Source organism: Dromiciops gliroides, chromosome 4, assembly GCF_019393635.1.
Source record: "Dromiciops gliroides isolate mDroGli1 chromosome 4, mDroGli1.pri, whole genome shotgun sequence".
In the NCBI taxonomy this organism is placed as follows: Eukaryota; Metazoa; Chordata; class Mammalia; order Microbiotheria; family Microbiotheriidae; genus Dromiciops; species Dromiciops gliroides.
The window spans coordinates 231,470,310-231,493,718 of record NC_057864.1 but is presented as its reverse complement, the minus strand read 5'-3'; the positions used below and the strand labels follow the sequence as shown (position 1 = coordinate 231,493,718).

Sequence of the window (23,409 nt, the reverse complement as noted above, 5' to 3'; positions counted from 1 at the left end):
CTGAATAGACTTTTAGACAAATTAGATCTGATAGATGTCTGGTAAAGAAGATTCTTGATAATAGGTGGCACCTTTACAAAAATTGACCATGTGTTATGGCATAAAAACATCATAAAAAGAAGTTATATTATTAAATACCTCCTTTGCTGACCACAAAATAATAAAAATCAAATTGATGAAAGAATTAAAAATCAACTATATACTAAATAACTTAATCCTAAAGAATTGTTGGATCAAAGAACAAATCACAGAAAATAATAGATTATTTCAGAAAAAATAATGACAAAAATGAGACAAGAAACCAAAATATGGAGGATTCTGTCAAAGTATCTTTTAAGGGGAAATTGAACAGATCAATAACAATACAATAATAATGACAATAACAAAACAACTGCAAAAATCTATTAAACCAATATTTTTTTAAAGAACTCAATTAAAAACCAAAATACAAATCCTAAAAATCAGAGAAGAGATTATAAAAATGAAAGGATTAAACACATATGCACAACCCATTGGACTGATAAATAAAACTAGGATCTGTTTTTTTAAACATTAAGAAAATAGATAAACAATTAGTTTATTTGATTAAAAAGATAAAATGTAAAAACCAAAGTAAATTTAAAAAGAAAAATTCACAAGAGTAACTATTTTGTCTGACTCCATACCAATAAAACCAACAACTTAAATGAAATAGATGAATATTTACCAAAAAACCCCAACAACCCTCAGATCAACAAAAAAGGAAATAAAGAATTAAACAACTCAGTCTTAGAGAGAATGAGCTGGGCCAGCTGAATTAATAAACAAATTCTATCAAACATCCAAAGAACGGTTAATTTCAATATTACACAAACTTAAAAAATATATCAAAAGAAGTAATCCCTGCTAGGTTTATATCCCAAAGACATCCCCCAAAAGAGAAAAAGACCTATTTGTATAAAAATAGTTATAGCAGCTCTTTTTGTGGTGGCTAAGAATTGGAAATCAAAGGAATCCATTGGGGAATGGCTAAACAAGCTATGGTATATGATGGTGATGGAATATTATTGTGCTATAAGAAATGACAAGCAAAAAGAACAAATTAAAAACCCCCCATTAAATACTAAATTAGAAATTCTGAAAATCAAAGGAGAGATTAATAAAATTGAAAGTAAGAAAACTATAGAATTAATAAGTAAAACTAAGATCTGATTTTATGAAAAAAATCAATAAAATAGATAAACCTTTGGTTAATTTGATTTAAAAAAAAGAAAGAAGAAAATCAAATTACCAGTATCAAAAATGAAAGGGGTGGGGGCAGCTAGGTGGTGCAGTGGATAGAGCACTGGCCCTGGATTCAGGAGGACCTGAGTTCAAATCCGGCCTCAGACACTTAATACTAACTAGCTGTGTGACCCTGGGCAAGTCACTTAACCCCAATTGCCTCACTAAAAAAAAAAAATGAAAGGGGTGAATTCACCACCAATAAAGTAGAAATTAAAGCAATAATTAGGAGCTGTTTTGCTCAACTGTATGTCAATAAATCTGACAATCTAAATGAAATGGATGAATATTTACAAAAATATAAACTTCCCAGATTAACAGAAGAGGAAATAAAATCCTTAAATAAGCCCATTTTAGAAAAAGAAATTGAACAAGAAATGACAAGCAGGATGATTTCAGAAGGGCCTGAAAAGACTTGTATGAACTGATGTATAGTGAAGTGAGCAGAACCAAAAGAACATTGCGCACAGAGACAGTAATATTGTTTGATGAAGAACTGTGAATGACTTAACTATTCTCAACAATACAATGATCCAAGATAATCCCAAAGGACTGAAATATACTATCCACCTCCAAAGAAAGAACTGATATTGATTGAACACAGACTGAAGCATGCTATTTTTCACTTTCTTTCATTTTTTCTTTTATTGAAGTTTTCTTGTACAAAATGACTAATATGGTAATGTTTTACATAACCATACCTGATTGCTCAAAGCCTCAGGAAGGGGGGAAGGGAGGGAGGGAAGAAGGGATAAAAATTGAAACTCAAAACTATAAATAAAAATGTTTATTATTTTTTAAAAAGAAGTGATCCGGGCAGCTAGGTGGTGAATCCTGAATGGAGGACCTGAGTTCAAATCTGGCCTCAGACCCTTGACACTTACTAGCTGTGTGACCCTGCATAAGTCACTTAACCCCAATTGCCTCACCAAAAAAATAAAAAAAATTAAGAAGTGATTCTTTCTCTGAACCAAACATGGTCATGACACCTAAACCAGGGAGAGTCAAAGCAGAGAAAGAAAATATACTATTATCCTTAATGAATAGTGACCCCAAATTTTTCAATAAGATATTAGTAAAGGAGATATATCAAATTATCAGAAACATTATATACCATAACTAGGTTAGGCTTATCCCAAGAAGAAGGGCCTTGGTTTAATAGTAGGAAAAATATAAACTTAACCATATAAACCAAATATAAACAACAAAAATATGATTATATCAATAGACAAAGAAAAAAAACTTTTGATAAAATACAACACCAATTTCTAGTGTTAAAACCACTAGAAAACATAGGAATAAATGGAACTTCATTTAACATGATAAATAATATCTATTTAAATCAAAGATAAGCATTTTATGTAATTACAGTAAATTGGCATACTTTTCAGTAAGACTGGTTTTCAGGTAGACCAATAATTTTCAAATTATCTCTCCTGAGGGGGCAGCTGGGTGGCACAGTGGATAAAGCACCGGCCCTGGATTCAGGAGTACCTGGGTTCAAATCTGGCCTCAGGGGGCAGCTAGGTGGCATAGTGGATAGAGCACCGGCCCTGGAGTCAGGAGTACCTAAGTTCAAATCCGGCCGCAGACACTTGACACTTACTAGCTGTGTGACCCTGGGCAAGTCACTTAACCCCAATTGCCTCACACACACACAAAAATCTGGCCTCAGACACTTGACACTTACCAGCTGTGTGACCCTGGGCAAGTCACTTAACCCCCATTGCCCTGCAAAAAAAAAAAAAAATATCTCTCCTGAACATATTTTCCAGGTCAGCAGTTTTTCCCAGAAGATATTTCACATTGCCCTCTTCATTTGGATTTGCTTTATTGTGTCTTGGTTTCTCATAAAGTCACTGGCTTCCATTTGTTCAATCCTCATTCTTTTTTTTTTTTTTTTTTAGTGAGGCAATTGGGGTTAAGTGACTTGCCCAGGGTCACACAGCTAGTAAGTGTTAAGTGTCTAAGGCCGGATTTGAACTTAGGTACTCCTGAATCCAGGGCCGGTGCTTTATCCACTGCGCCACCTCGCCGCCCCTCAATCCTCATTCTTAGGCAATTATTTTCATCAGAGAGCTTTTGTACCTCCTTTTCCATTTGGCCAATTTGACTTTTCAGTCTGTTGATTTTTTTCTCATGTCTTTCCTGCATCCCCCTCATTTCTCTTTCCATTTTTTTCCTCTACCTCTCTAACTTTATCTTCAAAGTCCTTTTTGAGCTCCTCTATGGACTGAGACCAATTAATATTTTCAATATTTTTCTTGGAAGCTTTAGATATAGGGGCCCTGACATTGATATCTTCCTCTGAGGGTGCACCTCGATCTTCCTTGTCACTAAAGAAACTTTCTATGGTACTTACCTTTGTCTGCTCATCTTGCCTTTCTTTTACTTGACTTTTAGTTCCTTAAAGTGGGACTAAATAATTGCAGAAACATTTAATTGCTCATATGTAGGCTATGCCAACATATTAAGCACAATAATACTACTTAATTTAATTATGCCAATTATGCCAGTATTAGGCCTATCAAACTACCAAAACATTACTTTGTAAGATGCATAAGTCAGGGGAGTTCAGATGAAAAGCCTCATCCCACACAGAGACTGCTTTAACAAACTTCATTGCTATTCACAAGGGGAGACAGAGAATAGCTGCTAGCAGTCTCCATGACTGCAGTGGGCAGCACATAGGAATATGATATGTTCCACTCAAAGGTCCAAAGGCCCTTGGTCTCAAACTTAGATATTATTTGATACAAAGAGCTTATGTGATACCAATGGAGAATTATTTATATAACTAGCAAAGAGAAGGTATTTTCTGAATTACCTAATAGTAGAACATAACCACAACAGTGCCAAACAAGCAAAAGAATGAAAGAGATGAAGAGGGGAGGTTTAATGGCTTTGGCATACTCATAACCTGGAAGGCTAGGGCCACACAGTTAAGCCAGTTTTCGCTAGTCAACAGAACAGGAAAGGAAATTATAAAATTCACATGGAGAAACAAGGGCTCAAGAATCCCATGGGTAATAATGGGGAAAAAAAAAAAAGAAATGTAGCTTAACAGTCCCAGATCTCAAAATGTACTACAAATCAGTAATCGTTACATCAGCTTAGTACCACTTTAAAAAAAAGGTCTATCAGTGGCACTGATTAAATACAAAACATATAGAAGTAACAAACCTAAGTAGCTGAGTGATCAATAAATCAAAATTGGGTAAGGACTCATTATTTGACAAAAACTTCTGGGAAAATAGGACAGCAATATGGCAGAAATTAAGTTTAGGCCAACATATTTTACCATACATGAAGATAAACTCCAAATGGATACATGACCTAGGTATTGAGAAAAATATTTGCTTTTTATATTAATAACCAATATAATATGGACCCAAAGATACTCTTTTTGCTTGATCATTCAGAGCACAGTCTCTCAAGTACATTTCTAATCTTGCCTAAAAATTTATCCCAGGGGGTAGCTAGGTGATGCAGTGGATAGAGCATCGACCCTGAAATCAGGAGGACCTGAGTTCAAATCTGACCTCAGACACTTAACGCTTACTAGCTGTGTGACCCTGGGCAAGTCACTTAACCCCCAATTGCCTCACTTAAAAAAAAATATTGTCCCAGGCTAACCATCTTATCTAGATGGGATTCTTACCTTAACCCCACCATTGTTCAAGTTAGGTAGGACTGGGTGTAAAATCGATTCTTTTGTATAGATTTCTAGAGGCAGAATGATGTGGAAATATTGATCTGATCAAAGTCATGTCACCCAGCCCCTCATTAGAAAAAGCCCACTCTTGGTCATCTATATACCAATGCTGAACCTGGGCTGTAAAATTCAGATTCTGGGAAACTGCAAGTCCTTAGATGCTGAAGCTTCTACCTCCTATCCCTTCACCTAAAACAGGAAAAAACAAGTGCAGAGCTCATGAAGCAAGGCCCATTTTTCACGGGACCACCTGGCCTCAGAAGGGAGATGGTCCAAGGCCTCTCCCCCTATATGCTGTTGGTGAAAGGAGTCCAACCACAAGTAGAGCAACCAAAAAAACTAGACTAAGATTGACCTAGGCCTTTTTAAAGACTTTCTCAGTTCTGACTGTAGCCAATTGAAAAAGACATCTCCAAACCACATAGTTATTCCACAGACTGGAACTAGTCATAGAATTCCTAAGTATGTTTGATAGTATGAAGCACTTCTATTCCATGCCATCACAACCCTACAAGAAGGCTTCCCAGAATCTCTATGTGAGGAATCTAAGTGTTATCTTTGACTCTTCAATCTCTCTCACTCTCTTGCTAATGATTAATAAGAATAAGAATAAGAATATAGCACTTATTATGTGCTAGGCACTATACTAAGCACTTTACAATTTTACAATTTTTTACAACTTTACAGTTACTCATTTGCTGCTCTTCATGACCACCCTGGGAGTCAGGTGCTATTATTACACCCATTTTACAGATGAGGAAACTAAGGCAAATGTTAGGTGATTTGCCCAGGGTCACACAACTAATGTCTGAGGCCAAATTTGAACTCAGGTCTTTCTGAGTCCAGGCTTGGTGCTTTATCTATTGTGTCACCTAGCTGCCTCCATGTATACAATTTATTGTCAAGTCCCATTGATTCTACCCTCACAAAATATCTTGTACTTGTCCTTTTTCTCCTCTTCTGCTACACTGGTGCAGGCCCTTATTACTTCACTCCTGTACTATTGTAATTTTGATAGGAGGGAGACCCAAATGTAATGAGAGTGGCTATGTTGTAGCAAGGGGCTTCCTCTCCCACACATAGCATAAGGATGTTTTTGTGTGTGGCTTGAATGGAGAAAGAATAGACATCTCTAGCCTCTTTTTACCCCTCCCTTGTCAAAAGAAAACTAATTCTTGTCAGGAGAAGAAGCAGGAAGTTGGGACCAGAGACCACTACTCTGCTGTCCTCAGAGAGAAGGGGTTCATGCTAGAATTATATCTACCCATTTCCTTCAATAGTGTTAGTTTAAGGGATATGATTGAGTCCAGTCTAACTTCTGATCACTGTGTCATTATTGGAAGGGAAGGAGGATCATTCCTTTTCTACCAAAAACCAGTTCTACCATGAACACACAGAATAAATATCAAAGAAACACATTTATCTAAATCAGTAGTAAAATAGAAATCAGAGAAGGCGTACATATGAGAATATATACTAGGTAATACAGAGTGAAGGTGCTCTCCCAGTGGGAATAAGATCACTTATCTCAACCAAGAGAGAGAGTCCTAGATTTCACCCAAAGGGAAATTCCCTGAAGTCTCTAGAATACAAAGCTAGGGAGAGGGAAATGATGGACAATGCCAGCTCCTCTCATGTCATCCCAGAGTCTTATTTTTCCTTTAGTAACCTGAAATGGGGTTGACCTCTACTATCTTCTTTCTCAAAGCTGGAAGTCAGAAGTTCCGAAAGAGACTCAAAGTTTAAAGAAGACCAGCAGCTTGAGGAGTCCCAAAGAGGTCTGAAAAAGATTAGAGTTCTCCCAACTCTCGCCAACTCCACCCCACCTTTCATGCAGAGCAGGACATGAATTTCTATCAACAGTGAGCTCTATTACAATAGACTTTGGGACAGGGTTTACACAATATAGCCCTCTGGTTAGTCTTCCTGGCTCAAATCTTTCCCCACTCTAGTCTGTCCTCCACTTAGCTGCCAAAGTAGTTTTCTTAAAGTACAAGCGTGACCATGTTGCCTCAGTAAATTCCAGTGGCTTCCTATCTTTTCCAAGACCAAATATAAAATTATCTGTCTAGCATTCAAAGCTCTTCACAACCTGCTCCTTACCCCACTTTCCCAGTCTTCTTACATCTTAACCCCATGTACTCTGCAATCCAGTGACACTAGGCTCCTTGCTGTTTATCGCACAAGATACTTCATCGCCCGACTATAAATTTTCACTCTTTCCTCCATACCTGGAATGCTCTCCCCTCCTCATCTCTACCACCTGGCTTCCTTGATTTCCTTCAAATCCCATCTAAAATTTCACCTTCTAAAGAAGCCTTTTCTAATCCCTCTTAATACTACAGCCTTTCCTCTGTTAATTATCTCCTATACATCCTATATAGATATTGTTTATACATAGTTGTTTGCATGTTGTCTTTCCATTAGACTTTATATTCAGAGTTGATTACTTCCATGTTGAGTTCATGGTCTTAGAATCAGCTCCAAATAAATGAAGCATGTTCCTCTTCTTCTAGTGAAGCTAACTGGTGTCCAGACAAATCTACCAATTTTCCTGTTAAACTAGCTTGAGATGCTTTTCTTTCTTATTCTGATATAACTGTTCTGCAGTTTTCCCATAAAAATAGGAAATTTTAAATCTGGGTTAAATTAGAGATTATATGAGGATAGTAAAGGTTCTTCCCTGGGGGCACAGAGAAGAAACTGGCAAAGCATGAAAAGAGTTCATACTGGTTGGTCAGGGAGGAAAGGGCAGCTTGGAAAGATGTAGAAGTAGGACCGAAAAAGTGTTTCTCTGACTGCATTCAAAAGGATTGTGGGGGGCAGCTAAGTGGCACAGTGGATAAAGCACTGGCCCTGGATTCAGGAGGGCCTGAGTTCAAATCCGACCACAGACATTTGACACTTACTAGCTGTGTGACCCTGGGCAAGTCACTTAGCCCTCATTGCCCTGCCCCCCCCCAAAAAAAAAGGATTGTGGCCTTAGAGTACTGATAAAAGAGAAAAGAACCTTGACTGGCCTTTCTCTGAAAAGTCCTTGGTTATGTTTTGGTTTTTCCTGACCCCTGACTCATAGTGACTAGAAATCACTCTGATGGTAAGCTCCTTGAGGGAAGGAGTATTTTATTTTTGTCTTTGTGTTCCCAGCTTTTAGCATTGTTCTTGGCACATAGAGGACTCAATAAACATTTATTAAATTAAACTTAATTTAACTGAATTTTGGGCCAGCTTTGGCAGGAGGCAAGGATAGGTTACATACAGATGCCAAGGTGAATTTTCCCCCAAGATCTAAACACAACTCTTCCAGATTTTCTGGGAATCCCCGCCCCTGCCTGCCTCACATACCAATCTCTGAAAATCTTCCAGATTTAAGGAAAAATGTGTTTGTTTGTTTTCTTTCTTCCAGAGCTAGAAGCAGGAATATAATTATTCTACTTGCACCACCTTTTGGTCATGCTTAAGAAATGCAACTTCACAAGAGCCTTGAGGATCTGTTGTAAGGGGAAGAGAGACTCTATAAACTATAAATAGGGGAGAACACAAAAGACAATACTAACAGTTTTTATTAGATAATATTAAAATATTTTTAATGAATAAAATAAGTTGAATAAATCAACAAGCATTTATTATGTGCCTATTGTATTCCAGACACCAGAATAAAAGGAGAAACTATTAAATGGGGAATAAATCTATGCATCAAATATCTCATATAAGTCAGATGTCCAGGATTATGTAGGGAATTAACACCAATTTTTGACTAAGATCTAGTCCCTAATAGATAATTGGTCAGAGACTATGAACATACAGTTTTCAAAAGAATTGCAAATCATAATAGTAATATACTTTTAAATGTTCCAAGTCACTAATAAGAGAAATGCAAATAAAGGAATGCAAAGTTATCACTTCTTATTCATCAAATTGACGAAAATATTTGGAAAAGCTTTGAGAGGATAATCACATTATTACATTTTTAAAAATCATCATAGTTTTTATTACGTGTCAAATTTTCTTCAACTTAAGTTATATCATGATTACATTTGAGATATTTTATCTAGTTAAAGACTAAAATGGTCCCTAAAGGCTCAAATGACACAGGGATCTAACAAATATACTACCTTTCATGGCAGGATTTTTTTTTACAATAAAAGCAAAAAACAAAACAAAAACAAAACCACTCAGCTATAAACAGCAATATCAAATAAAATATTAAAAGGAAAACAAATATAGAATAACTGTTTTTAAATGTGGAATGAATACTAAAGTTAATATCAAATAAAACAAAACACATAAGCAAAATAATTCTAGAGGGAAGAGTCTTCTGATCAGAGGGTGAAAGCAAAGACATTACCATTTCTTAGTTCCTCTAAATAGCATAGCATAGAGTCATACTGAAGATCATACCAGCAATCCACAGCTCTAGTGATGTGAAACTTATTGTTGAACACTTTATCAATAGCTTGTGGACAAGATTCTGTAGTAAGCAATGAGAAAAGGTCCTTGCTGTGGCAAGTGTCTGTGATGAATCGATCCAAAGGCCCAGCCAAACCACAAGAGTATAGTGTATGGTGTATAGTTTTGAGAGTATTCTTGTAGGGGTCTTCTTTAGTCCTGATCTTGCTGTACATTTCCCTCTAAATTCCTGGACCTCACAAATCAGCTCATCTTTGCAAAATAGCTCATAAGGGAGTAGCTATTTTGAAGGCAAAAATCCCCAAGAAGAAGGCAAAGAGCAAGCCTGTGTACTGTGACTCTTGGATGACCCTAGAGTAGCTCAAGGAACCTACCAGCATTACAGGGACACTAACTCCTGTTTAGATGTAAACACCTGTGTAGAAATTGGAATGAATTATTGTTGCCTTCCTCTCAAAGATACTCTTGGTCTGAGAGTCAAATGTGAATAATAGGCAAGGAACATAATTCATGCAAGCCAAAAAAAATTAAATCCAAACAATCTGTTTAATGGATTTGGTACCTCCTTTAGCTGGCATGGTGCAGACTAGGCTGTGCTGGGTTTGTGTGTTCAGCAAGGAGAGCCAGGTACATACAAGGACTGGATAAGATCCAATAAGTAACAAAAGGAAGGTAGGAGTGACTACTGGTAATAATTGAATGGGTATTCACTACGAGATGTACCTTGAAGACAGAAATTTTGATAGCTCCAAACTGGAAAGATGTTCATAGATTGGAGGTAACAACAAGTTATGGTATAAGAATACAATAGGATCCTATTGTACTTTGAGGTATTAGGAATATGAGGAATTCAGGGAAACACTGAAAGACAGGTATGAGCTGATGCAAAACACAGAAAGCAGAAAAAGAGAAAGAATTATATACAATTACTAAAGTAAAACAGTTAAAAACAACACTAAAAGGTTGCAGAAATCAGAATAAAGACAATGAATTGGGTCCAGAGGCAGCTAGATGGCTCAGTGGATAGAATGCTAGGCCTGGATTCAGGAAGACCTGAGCTCAAATCCAGCCTCAGATACAAGTAGTAACTTGGGTAAATCACTTAAGCGCTATTTGCTACAATCTACTGGAGAAGAAAATGGAAAACCACTCCAGTATCTTTGCTAAGAAAACCCAACGGACAATAATGATCCATGGGGTCCCAAAGAGTCTGAGACAACTGACCAAAAAAAAAAAATAAAGGGCCAACCTCTTTACTGATATTACCTTTTTGAGCAGTTAGGTGGTGCAGTGAATAAAGAGCTGGGCCTAGGGTCAAGAAGACATCTTCCTGATTTCAAATCTGGCTTGAGACACTTCCCAGCTATGTGACCCTGGGCAAGTCATTTAATTTTGTTTGCCTGGAGAAGGAAATGACAAACCACTCCAGTATTTTTGCCAAGAAAACCCCAAATAGGGTGACAAAGAATCAGATATGACTGAAATGCCTGGACAGCCAGAGGATAGATGATAAAACATATCTCCTAACTCTTTTTAGAAAAGTGGAAAAGTATGAATACCTAATGATGCACATAATGTTAGATGCTGATAATATTACTGCTTTTATTTGTGACAAGGGAAGCTTAGTCTTATGTTGAGGTCATATATTGGGAAATATCAGGTATAAAAAGTAAAAGCAATAATTTTAAAAATAGATATTATATAAAAGGGGCACCTTTCCCAGGGTTCCAAAAGAAAGCCTGACTCTGCCCCTATTTAATAGCAATTCACATTTATATAAAGTTTTTTTAAAAAACCACTCTCCTCACAAAAACCTTTGTGACACAAAGGTGACACAACTATTCTTTGCATTTTACAGATGAGGAAACTGAAGTTCAGAGGGTCACCAAACTAATAAGCATTATAGCGAGAATTGGACTAGAGCTAGGTTTTCTGCCTTCAAATACAATTCTCTTTTCTATTTGTACAGAGGATCTTTAAATTAAAGAAGTTGAAAAATAATGAAGTTAAAGTGTTAGAAGAATTATTGGTGTGGTAGCACATATAGAGTCTCAAAATCAATATCTCTAAAACCTCTTTTCTCTCTAGAGAAAAGGCTAGGTCCTAGCAGGAATCTACTAACTGCATATCCCCTCAAGATTCTAGGATTAGTTGGGTTCATTTTCTAATGCTCATGAGCCTCATATGCTCAATAGTTGGTATCAATTAGTCAGACTTAATTAGCTTTTTTTTTTTTTAGTGAGGCCATTGGGGTTAAGTGACTTGCCCAGGGTCACACAGCTAGTAAGTATTAAGTGTCTGAGGCCAGATTTGAACTCAGGTACTCCTAACTCCAGGGCCGGTGCTCTATCCACTGCACCATCTAGCTGCCCCGACTTAATTAGCTTTTACAAATAGTTATTTACTGTGGTGGTAGTGCTGATATAAAACAACCTTCCCCAAATCTGTGACACACTTTCATCAGCATTATATAGAGTTCAGAGGACAGTGGGTTCAACCTTTTTTCTGGAGCTCTCAAGATAGTTCCCTTATATAGTACAGCTTTTCTACTAGGCTTCTTATAGAACTCTGAACCTGTCTTACCTCACTGCATCCAGTTTGTCCTCATCTTTTAATACAGACACTTCTATCAGAAATTGTTCTGGTGACACTACTAAGATAGTAATGAAAAAGTTCCAATTCTTTGGTCTTTCAAAATTCAAGACAGTCTCTCTGGCTGAGTGAGGGGAAGAAACTGAGACTGAGCCTGAAGTTGAGGTTCTGCTCCTTCCCCTAATTAATTCCTTCTCAGAACTGGAATTGCTCTCTCCTAGTTCACCACTCATTCAAATCTCCTGAGCTCTTAAATGGTCTGCTATTTTATTGACTCACCAGGAGAGACGATCTGAACATACTTCCTTTATAAACTCAGCTCATCCAATGGCTTCGAAGCCATGAAATAATATTTATAAAGTGCTTAGCACATAGCAGGTGCTTAATAAATGATTATTTCATTCCTTCCTTCCATCTAAATTGATCAAAGCTTTTTTTTTTTATTTTGACACTTAGTCCAAAACCTAGAATTAATTGATTTGATAAGGAAGAGTTCCCTTTTAGTTAAGGCATGGTTAGACACCTAGGTCATGCACTGCATCCCAAGCCATCACCAGTCATCTTGACTTTGTCTTGCCACTGAACTTTGATGACCCTGGAAGAGAGAGTGAGGCTGACAACTTCATGCAACTCTGCCTCACTTAAAATCCAATTTATGTGTGAAGCAAAAGACATCTCTGATACCATTTGACCATTTTTACCCATCTCAAAGTCCTGTGGCAACAGGCAAGTGACAAAGCAGCAGATGCAGACAGACTGGGAACTGTAGTCACAGGCAGCTCAGGTCATAGGGTTGTCTTCTCAGTGGAAGCAGCAGTGGGATCTGGCTACTCTCTGGGTGTCTAAGCATACCTCTTAGTGTGAGGAAGGGGCTAGAAAAGTTGTCCTAAAAATTGTCTGCTTTACCCAACCCTGGCCTGCTTACCAGAGCCAGCAGGGATCCCACCCTGCAGTTGAAACACACACAAAAAAATACAAAAACTTCTGCAAATTTGGAATTTGCCCACATTTATGGACAATACAAAATCCAGTAGATTTGAAAGACAAACAGCACTTGTTGTGGGAGAACTTAGCAAGTATCTTATTCAAACAACAGTCCTGAGTGAAACAAGACTGGCAAAGGAAGGACAGCTTACCTAAGTTGGGACTGCATACATGTTTTTCTGAACTGGCTACAGTGAAGGGGAATACCATGGAGCTGGTATAGATTTTTGTGATCAAAACTAATCTAGTCGGGGCAGCTAGGTGGTGCAGTGGATAAAGCACCGGCCCTGGATTCAGGAGGACCTGAGTTCAAATTCAGCCTCAGACACTTGACACTTACTAGCTGTGTGACTCTGTGGAAGTCACTTAACTCTCATTTCACTACCAAAAACAAACAAAACTAATCTATTCCAGGGAGCTCTCCAACTCACTATAGGATCACTCCAAAAAACATCCAAATAATGCTATAGGACAATTCCTGGAGCAGCAAAATCCTCAGAAGAATGTGCTGAGATCATTTTCCAACCAAGAACAGCTTGGAAGGTAAGAAGGAGGGAGTTGCTGTACTGAGACAGGAATGGAGCCCAACCCCACAGTCACCCTGACACAGATCCAGTCCCAGGAATGCCTCACCAAAGAAAGAGACCCTCAGAGCCTCTGAATCAGCTGTAGCACCAGTGTTGTCTGGAACTAAGCTCATGGTCTGGTAAGAGGGCTGAGCCCTTGGCAGGAGGGAGATTACAGGGATCTCTGCTGGTGCTGAGGCTGAACTTGGGTTTTTCACCTCTGTTGGGAACCAGGAGGTAGGCTTGATTAGCAGTGGCCCAGGTGGGTGAGGGACACAGGCTCATCAGAGCTAAGAAGCACCACAGCACACAAAACTAGCTGATTAGCAAGTTGGTCTGGAGTTATCTACAGACCAGGGAACAGATCAGGCAAGTGAAGAACCTGCTCCTCCTTAAATACCACCTGGGACTTCTGAAGCTTGGGGTACTGCAGCCTGGAAACGGTGCCCCACTTTAAGGAGCTAAAAGACAAGTAAAAGAAAGGCAAAATGGGCAGACAGAGAAAGGTAAGGACCATAGAAAGTTTCTTTAGTGACAAGGAAGATCAAGGTGCACCCTCAGAGGAAGATATCAATGTCAGGGCCACTATATCTAAAGTTTCCAAGAAAAATATGAATTGGTCTCAGGCCATAGAGATGCTCAAAAAGGACTTTGAAGATAAAGTTAGAGAGGTAGAGGAGAAAAAGGAAAGAGAAATTAGGGTGATGCAGAAAAGACATGAGATAAAGTCAACAGCTTGAAAAGCCAAATGGAAAAGGAGATACAAAAGCTCTCTGACAAAAATAATTGCCTAAGAATTAGGATTGAACAAATGGAAGCTAGTGACTTTATGAGAAACCAAGACACAGTAAAGCAAATCCAAATGAATAAAAAAAAAATAGAGGGCAATGTGAAATATCTTCTTGGAAAAACTGCTGACCTGGAAAATAGAGCCAGGAGAGATAATTTGAAAATTATCAGTCTACCTGAAAACCATGATCAAGGAAAGAGCTTAGGCATCATCTTCCAATAAATTGTCAGAGAAAATTGCCCATATATTCTAGAAGCAGAAGGTAAAATAGAAATTGAAAGAATCTACAAATCCCCTCCTGAAAGAGATCCCAAAAAGAAAACTCCCAGGAATATTATAGCCAAATTCCAGAGATCCCAGGTCAAGGAGAAAATATTGCAAGCTGCCAAAAAGAAAGAAGTCAAGTACTATGGAGCCACAGTCAGGATAGCATAAAATCTAGCATCTTCAACATTAAAGGATCAGAGGGCATGGAATATGATATTCCAGAGGGCAAAGGAATTGGGATTACAACCAAGAATCATGTATCCAGCAAAACAGTATAATCTTTCAGAGGAACAAATGGGACTTCAATGGAAAAGAAAACTTTTGGGTATTTGTGATGAAAAGACCTGAACTGAATGGAAACTTTGACCTTCAAATACAAGACCCTAAAGAACCATAAAAAATTGGAGTTGGGGGACACACCTGGGTTTGTGCAGTGGGTTTTGTTTGTTGTTATTTTTTTTACTCTTCATGAAACCATTTCTTCGAAAAGATACTGGAGAAGTTTGCCATTTCTTCTTCCAACTCATTTTATAAATGAGAAAACTAGGGGCAGCTAGGTGGCACAGTGGATAGAGCACTGGCCCTGGAGTCAGGAGGACCTGAGTTCAAATCCAGCCTCAGACACTTGACACTTACTAGCTGTGTGACCCTGGGCAAGTCACTTAACCCCAATTGCCTCACAAAAAAAAAGTGTGACAAATGAGAAAACTAAGGCTAACAGAATTCAGTGACTTACCCACAGTAATGTAGCTAATAAGTGTCTGAACTCAGGAAGATGAGTTTTTCTGACTCCAGGTCCAGGGCTTTATCTACTTTGCCACCTCCTTCCCTTAGTATTTCCTTACTGTTTGGAAAAAAAGAAAGTTCTCTAAATTTCACCCTTGGGCAGTGGGGACTCTATAAGCTAAAGTTCATAAATTCCATCTTGGGTGGAGGCAGATAAGCAAAGAATGGTGGTGAGAGGTCCTTAAAGTGTTTAGTTCTTTTTGCCAGTGTAATGATTGGAATGACGCCACCTACTGGAGACTTACTATGGGAAAGTTCCACCATGAGGAGAATGCCTCAGAGGGCAAGGCCATGGGGCTTTTCCTTGGCGTCAGGAAGTAACATTTGCACATGGGTACTGTCTATCAAGGCTACCAGCCAATCAACTTGAGGAGCCTCCCGTTTTCTGGGAGGGGACAGGAAGGAGGAAGGAGGGCCTGCGCGGAGAGGTCTGTCTCTTTTTGGTTCCTGACTTCATGGTGGTGGTGGTGGTGGCAGAGGACTTCTCAGGAAAATTGAGGAAAGATAGGATTGCTAGGCTGTTGGAATTCTGTTTTCAATCTTTCTCTTTCTATGTTTCAATAAACCCTTAAAAACTTAAACTCGTTTTATCAATGATTTTAGTCAGTTTCCCCCAAAACTGGGGGAACAGATTAGAACCCACATTTAGCATCTTAAATTACACACCAGGAAAAATTTGATGACATGAGTTACACTAAGTTATCCAATGCTAAGCAGTGGAGTTTGAGGTAATATTTCCCTTCACATGAGGGAATCCTTCTCACATAAACTTCAGGGTAAAATGGGAGACAAATTGAAACTCACTGATTACACATTATCATGTGGAACATCAAAACAGAGACTCAAAACAAAATCTCTTTTTAGTGTGATGTTTTATTTTTAAAATGTCTTTATTAGTTTATACAGCAAGCTTTTCCACTTTTTACACATGCAAACAACTTTTATTATGCAATATATCTTTATTTTGATATAATTACTTGTGATTTGCTTTCCATTGCATAAAAATATTTGGTACACCTGGCCTCTCAGGTCATTCATAAGTTTAAAAATCAACTCATCAAAAAATAAAACAAAACCAAAACTCAACTCATCAATGAAACTGTTGTTGTTATTTGTTAGTATAAAACTAATCTAGTTAACAAGCTTGTATGCCTCCCAAAAGGAGTGAACAGGCTCATGACAATGTGATTGCCACTTGCAGGAAAATATTATACCACTACCATTGATATGGGGGGGTGGGTTTAATTAATCAAATTGATCATGAGGCATTCCAAAGAATTACAAGACTCAGTGACTCAGTTTCCCAAGTTTTATTGAAAGACTGTTGACCACAGGGAGAGCACCATGGAGATTGGTGTCTCAAATAGGGGGATGAAGAATAGTTATGTTTATAGTGAGCTATTAATGGTTAATGGTCCCTGGCTACTGTCTTTGATGGTGAATGCTGATAGGGACAAACCCTCTTGGTTACTGTAAGAACACAAACCTTGGTTTCTCTGTTACCCCTTTTAGGTACTATTGACCTTAGGTTATCTGTTAACCCCTTTTAGCTACAATTGATGGGTTAATCTTTTAGCCTCTTCCATCATCATACTCCCACCATGATGAACCCTGATGAGGTCAAAGAAAAATGTTATGAAGACCTGGAGACTTTCTTCATCAATGTGCCAAAAGAGTGCAAGCTTATAATTCTTGGAAACTTTAATGCAAGAGTAGGCATGAACTATCAGAAATGGCAGGGAGTCCTTGGGAGGAATAAAGTCAGAAACAGCAACAGTAATGGTCACTCACTGCTGAAGACTGCATCTCATCACCAACACTGTCTTCCATTTACCTAAGTGCAATAAAACTTCATGGGCCCTAGCAGCAACATTGGCATTTAATAAACTATGTCATCGTAAGAAGAGACAGACAAGATGTGATTGATAAAAGAGATGTCTGGCATGAAGTGCTGGACTGATCACAGAAACAAGCTAAACATTCACATTCAACAAAAGCAGCAGCCTCAAAGCAAGATGACTTAATGTCAACAGTTTAGAGTGCTTCTCCAAGGGTGAGCAATTCTTTGCTAACTTGGAGAGAAAGCTAAGCCAACACATGGCTGGCAACAGTAGACTAGAAGAGGGAGTAGGCAGCTTTCATACAGCTCTATATTCACTCATCTGGGTCAGAACTTCAAGATTTGTTTGATGAAAATGATGGGGAAAAACAGAAGGTGCTAAATGAAAAATGAGAACTCCACAGGGTTTACCAAGCAGAATCTCTAGGAAGGTAGCAATCAGTCAAAAGAAAAGTGCAAGCAAAACTTAGAGAGATGCAGGATTCTTGGCTCAGTAAGAAGGCAGATGAAATTAAGTTTTACACTGATAGTAATAATCCAAAGGGCTTTTATGATGCCCTGAAGGCTATTTATGGAGCAAAGACCTATAGTGCATCTCAATTACTCAGTGAAGAGTAGTTGAGCCACATTGTTTAGTGATAAGAACATGATCCTGGAGAAGATGAGCTAAACACTTCCATAATGTTTTCAACAGAACATCATCAATCAATGTTGAAGCCATTGACCTCGGGTTGAAGTTATGAACATGGACTTATACTGACCTGTTAGATATGTTGGAACTTTACTTCTTTACAGGAAGCAGGATAATGGGATATACAACAACCAGCCAGCCAGAAGAATTTCTGAATCCCAGGACTTCTTGACACATCAGTAATCTTTTGCAAGTGAACTCTAACCAAATTTGGAGATGCCTGTTACTTCCAGAAACCACAGAACCAGTCTTGACCAGCTCAAGGATAACCTTGAGCAGGAAGTTGTGTTTTTAAAAAATAATTACTAGGGGGCAGCTAGATGGCGCAGTGGTTAAAGCACCGGCCCTGGATTCAGGAGTACCTGGGTTCAAATCCGGCCTCAGACACTTGACACTTACTAGCTGTGTGACCCTGGGCAAGTCACTTAACCCCCATTGCCTACAAAAAAAAAAATAATAATTACTGGGGCAGCTAGGTGGCGCAGTGGATAAAGCACTGGCCCTGGATTCAGGAGAACCTGAGTTCAAATCCAGCCTCAGACACTTGACACACTAGCTGTGTGACCCTGGGCAAGTCACTTAACCCTCATTGCCTCACCAAAAAAAAAAAAAAAGAAAGAAAGAAAGAAAAATTAATTACTATTGGTATTTATACCAGTTTTGGGGAAACATATACTAATTTATTAATATTATACCAGTAAAGAATTGAACACGTCTCCCTAACTTCTCATGGTCTTAGGTCGAGTGGTAGAGAAAGCAGAGAGAGAGCTTCAGCAGAAAAGCCCCAAAAGATTCATGCTGTCTCCCAGAGGCACATAGCGTTAAGGAGACCCAAGAGCAACCCCAGTGGACCCCTTGAAGACCCATGTTGTCCTAAAAAGCCTTTCATGGTGTCTTCCAAAGGTTTTTATCCTCTTTTGCTATCAAAAGACAGGTTGATCAAAAAAGCTACACTGATCAAAGCTAATTGATTATTATCATTCAATTCCATTGGTTATGTGGTAAAAATTATTTGGGGTAAAGATTAATATTCCCGTTTTTAACTAACTCATTCAGGAGGGGCCATACCTGGCCCACCCTGAGGTTACTAAGGCAGCTTTTTGAAGGACCTCCCCTTTTGGGGGAGGAGACATTGAATGCTCCCAGAAGGGAGGTAGGCTACTTCCGGTACTCGAGCTCAAGCTAGGTTTTTCTGCTGGGGCCCTTGAGTTGGTGGTGCGTGAGCAACTTTAGACTGACTGGTCAGGCGTGGGTGAGTTAATGACAGAAAACCCTAAATTCCTTTGAACTAGCTTAATTGGAAATCAGTCTGGGGTTGCATAGGTTAAGTTTAGAGTTAATAATATTCATCTGTATTTCCATTTTCCTATTTCCTTATCTTTGATTTTTATTAGTTTCACCTTTATTGTTTAATTAATTCCCAAGTAATAAAATCTCATCCTTTTGTGAACTAAAGCTTAGAAGTTCCTTTCTTATTGGCCTGGGAGAAATATCTAAAAAAGGGCTGGTCAGAGGGGAGAGTTAAACCTTAAAGGTTCCTCATATTTCTGGGACCCCAATATTAAGGCGAGTCACCCAAATAATGCTCAGTATATCAAATTTTGGTCCTCACAGTTGACATGATTTGAAGGTGGTCTACACTAAAATGAACTCTAGAGATGACATCCAGGAAAAGAATGAAAAAGACCATTGCTCAAGACAAAATTCATTCTCTGGATGTGGTTTGATCCTATCAGTCCTTCACAGATATAGACAAAAGAATCTATCTCCATTTCTTTCCTAGGGTTTGTACCAGATGAGATTTGATAAAGTTTCTCAAGGAGAGCTGGTCTTTCTGGAGTGGGGGAGGGGAGGGGAAGTACTGAGAAAGTGATCTTTGGGTCCCCTAAGAAATCCATGATTAATAATTTTTTTCTCACAAAGTACAGATTCAAGACCTTGCTTGGGACTTTCTAAATATCCTACTCCTTGGCTTTTATCTCTAGAGATGTCTTCTCCCTTAACCCCCACTTGCCCCCAAGCCTCTACAAACTATTAAGATCTCACCTTTCTCCACACTCTCTTTGAGCAGCTGAGAACAAGTTTTCTCTAGAAAACTCTTATCAGATAATGAATGATTATAATCTGTGTCCCTTTTAGGGCCTTTTTGGGTCTTCCTTTAACAAAATCAATCCCTCTCTAGCTGAATTCCAACTGAAGAAGTGGTTTTGAATGTCATTAGGCTCCTCTTATGTGGAAAAGCTCCTGGTGCTTATTCTGAGATTTACAAGGTGGGGGGGTCCACTGCTCATACAAAAGCTGACTGAAATTTTCTAGGTTATATGGAAAGAGGAGGTTATCCCCTGGGAGTTCAAGGATGACTCATTCTTCATCTCTATATTAGGTAAAGGAAATAGATTGTCCTATGACAATCACAATCTCTCCTAGTCATTGCTGGCAAGATTCTTGCCTCAGTTTTCCTTAATAAGCTTCCGAAAGGATCAAGGAACAGTCAATATGGTGTTTGCTGACAACTTCAGGATGAATGCCAGGAGTAGAACAGAAGTCTGTACACAACATTCATTCATCTCACCAAGGCTTTTGATACTGTCAGTCATGAGGGCCTATGGAAAAATTTGTCAAAATTTGCCTGGAGAAGTTCATCAGTATTGTACATTAATTTCATGATGGCATGCTTCCCTAGATTCTGGATAATGGATAATGCTATTGCTCTTTCCCAGTCATCAATGGAGTGAAGCAAGAGCATGTTTTCAGTAATGTTGTCAGCTGCTGTCCATGAGGACAAATAGGGCATCCAGGTCAAGTACTGCACTGGTGGTAAATTGGAGAGAGTTGATGCATGATTTTTTGTTTGTAGATGATTGTGCATTCAATGCAGCCTCTGGCTGAAATGCAACAAAGTATGAATAGACTCTCTGCTGCTTTTGCTAATGTTTACCTAACAATTAATACCAAGAAAACAAGTGCTCCACCAGTTAGCACCACATCATCCATAGGTGGAAACATTGGTTACAACAAATGGAGAAATTTTGAATACTGTGGATGTTTGCTTACCTTGGCAGTTTGCTTTCCAGAGATATACACATAGATTAGGTTAATATACACATTTCCAGAGCTAGCTTAGTATTTGGGAGACTCCAAAGGTAAGTGTGGGAGAGGGAAGTGTGGGAGAGGGAAGTGTGGGAGAGAAGACATATTTCCACACCGGCCCTGGATTCAGGAGGACCTGAGTTCAATTTTGGCCTCACACACTTGACACTTACTACCTGTGTTACCCTGGGCAAGTCACTTACCTTCATTGCTCTGCCCCCCCCCCCAAAAAAAAAGATGATCAGGCTGATTTTAGAAAAATCTGGATGAAATGCTGAGTGAAATGAGAAGAACCAGGAAAACATTGTATACAGTAACAACAACATTGTGCAATGATCATCTGTGATAGACTTAGCTCTTCTCAGCAATGCTATGACCCAAGACAATTCCAAGGGACTCATGACATGATGGAAAATGTTCTCCACATCCAGAAAAAAAATATGGAATCTGAATGCAGATCAAAACATACTATTTTCACTTTTTTTTTCTTTCTTGTCTTTTGTTCTGATTCTTCTTTCACAACATGACTAACGTGGAAATATATTTAATATGATTGCTGTCTTGAGGAATGGAGAGGGAAAGTGGGGAGGGAGAAAAATTTGGAACTCAAAATCTTACAAAAATGAATGTTGAAAACTATCTTTACATGTAATTGGAAAAAAGAATACTATTAAGGTTAAAAAAGAGAATGGAGGCTGAAAAAAAAAGAACAAAGGACAACAACCAACCAACTATACTTCCTATCTCACAGGGATTTTCAAGTAAAGTACTTTCTGATCAATGAACAAGAATTTATTAAACACCTGCTGTGTCCCAGGCACTATTCTAGGAACCAACAATATAATTACAAAAGGGAGAAAATCTATGCTCCAGGGGTATACAATAATGTTCACTGATAAGTAAACTAGCAGGATGCTAGAGACAATATCCACAGAAAAACAGAAACTCTGAGCATTCTACTACTCAAATCCCTGGAGATGGACTGACTTAGAAGCTAACCTCAACCCTTTCTAAGGGGGACAGAGGGTGGAAATAATGTGAAATAATTCCCCTGGGAACAAGCATACCATATAAGAAGGTCCCAGGTCCCGAAGACGGAGTTAACAGAGTCACTGTTTCCATCTGCAGCAAGTGGTGCCTGGAACTGATTGAGGATTTGCTATGACAGGCACTGGAGAGGTGAGAAGTCCCTGGACCATGTGATCAATACCTGCACCAGAGACACAGAGCTGCTAACCACATTTCCTGAAACTCTTTCAAATGCCAATTCTTCTTCATGCTCTTCCCTTTTCCAGTGCTTCTCTTCTCAGGTGAGGTGGGTTTGCTCCCCGAATCTGTTTCTTTTTTTTTCTTCTTAGCAACAAACATTTATTTTATTTTCCAGTTACATGTAAGGGTAGTTTTCAACATTCATTTTCATAAGATTTAGAGTTCCAATTTTTTCTCCCTCCCTTCCTCCCTTTCCTCCCCCCTCCACAAGATCGCAACCAGGTTATATATGTACAATCCACAGTGTTCTTTTTATCAGTTCTTTCTATAGGGGTGCATAGTAAGCTTCCTCATTAGTTCCTTGGGATTGTCTTGGATCATTGCACTGCTGAGAGTAGTTGAGTCATTCACAATTGCTCATTGAACAATACTGCTGTCACTACCCACAGTGTCCTCCCAGCTCTGCTCACTTCACTATACATCGATGTTCATTAGTCTTTCCAGGTTTTTCGGGGATCGAATCTCTGTTTCTTAACTTGCTTTCCATTTCTTTTCAGTTTTTTTTTTCAATTTTGTTTAGCATTTTATTTTTCCCCAATTATACGTAAAAACAATTTTTAACATCCTTTTTAAAAACTGTGTTCCAAATTCTCACTTCTCTCTCCACCCTCCCTCTTTAAGAAGGTGGGCAATTCAATATACATTTCAAAACATTTCCATATTAGATATTGTGAAAGAAAACAGACAAAAATTTCAAGAAAAATAAAGTAAAAAAAATTATGCTTGAGACACCATCAATTCTTTCTCTGGAGATGGATAGCATTTTTCATCATAAGTCCTTCAGAGTTGTCTCGGATCATTGTACTGCTGAGAATAGCCAAGTCATACACAACTGATCATCTTACAATACTGCTGTTACTTTGCATACAGTACATTTCACTTTGCAACAGCTCATGTAAGTCTTTCCAGATTTTTCTGAGAGCATCCCTCATAATCACATACCACAATTTTTTCAGCCATTTCTCAATTGATGGGTATACTCTCAATTTCCAATTCTTTGCTACCAGAAAAGAGCTGCTATAAATATTTTTGTACATAGAGATCCTTTTCCTTTTTTTTTTTTTAATCTCTTTTTGGATACAGACCTACTAGGGGTATTCCTAGGGTTTTATAGCCCTTTGGGCATAGTTCCAAATTGTTCTACAG

General features: G+C 38.5%; 1 pseudogene; it reads right to left on the bottom strand.

Annotated features, from left to right (window-relative positions):
* Positions 1-9,300: 9,300 nt before the first annotated feature.
* Positions 9,301-9,966, bottom strand: LOC122754898 (annotated as a pseudogene).
* Between the last annotated feature and the right edge of the window lie 13,443 nt (positions 9,967-23,409).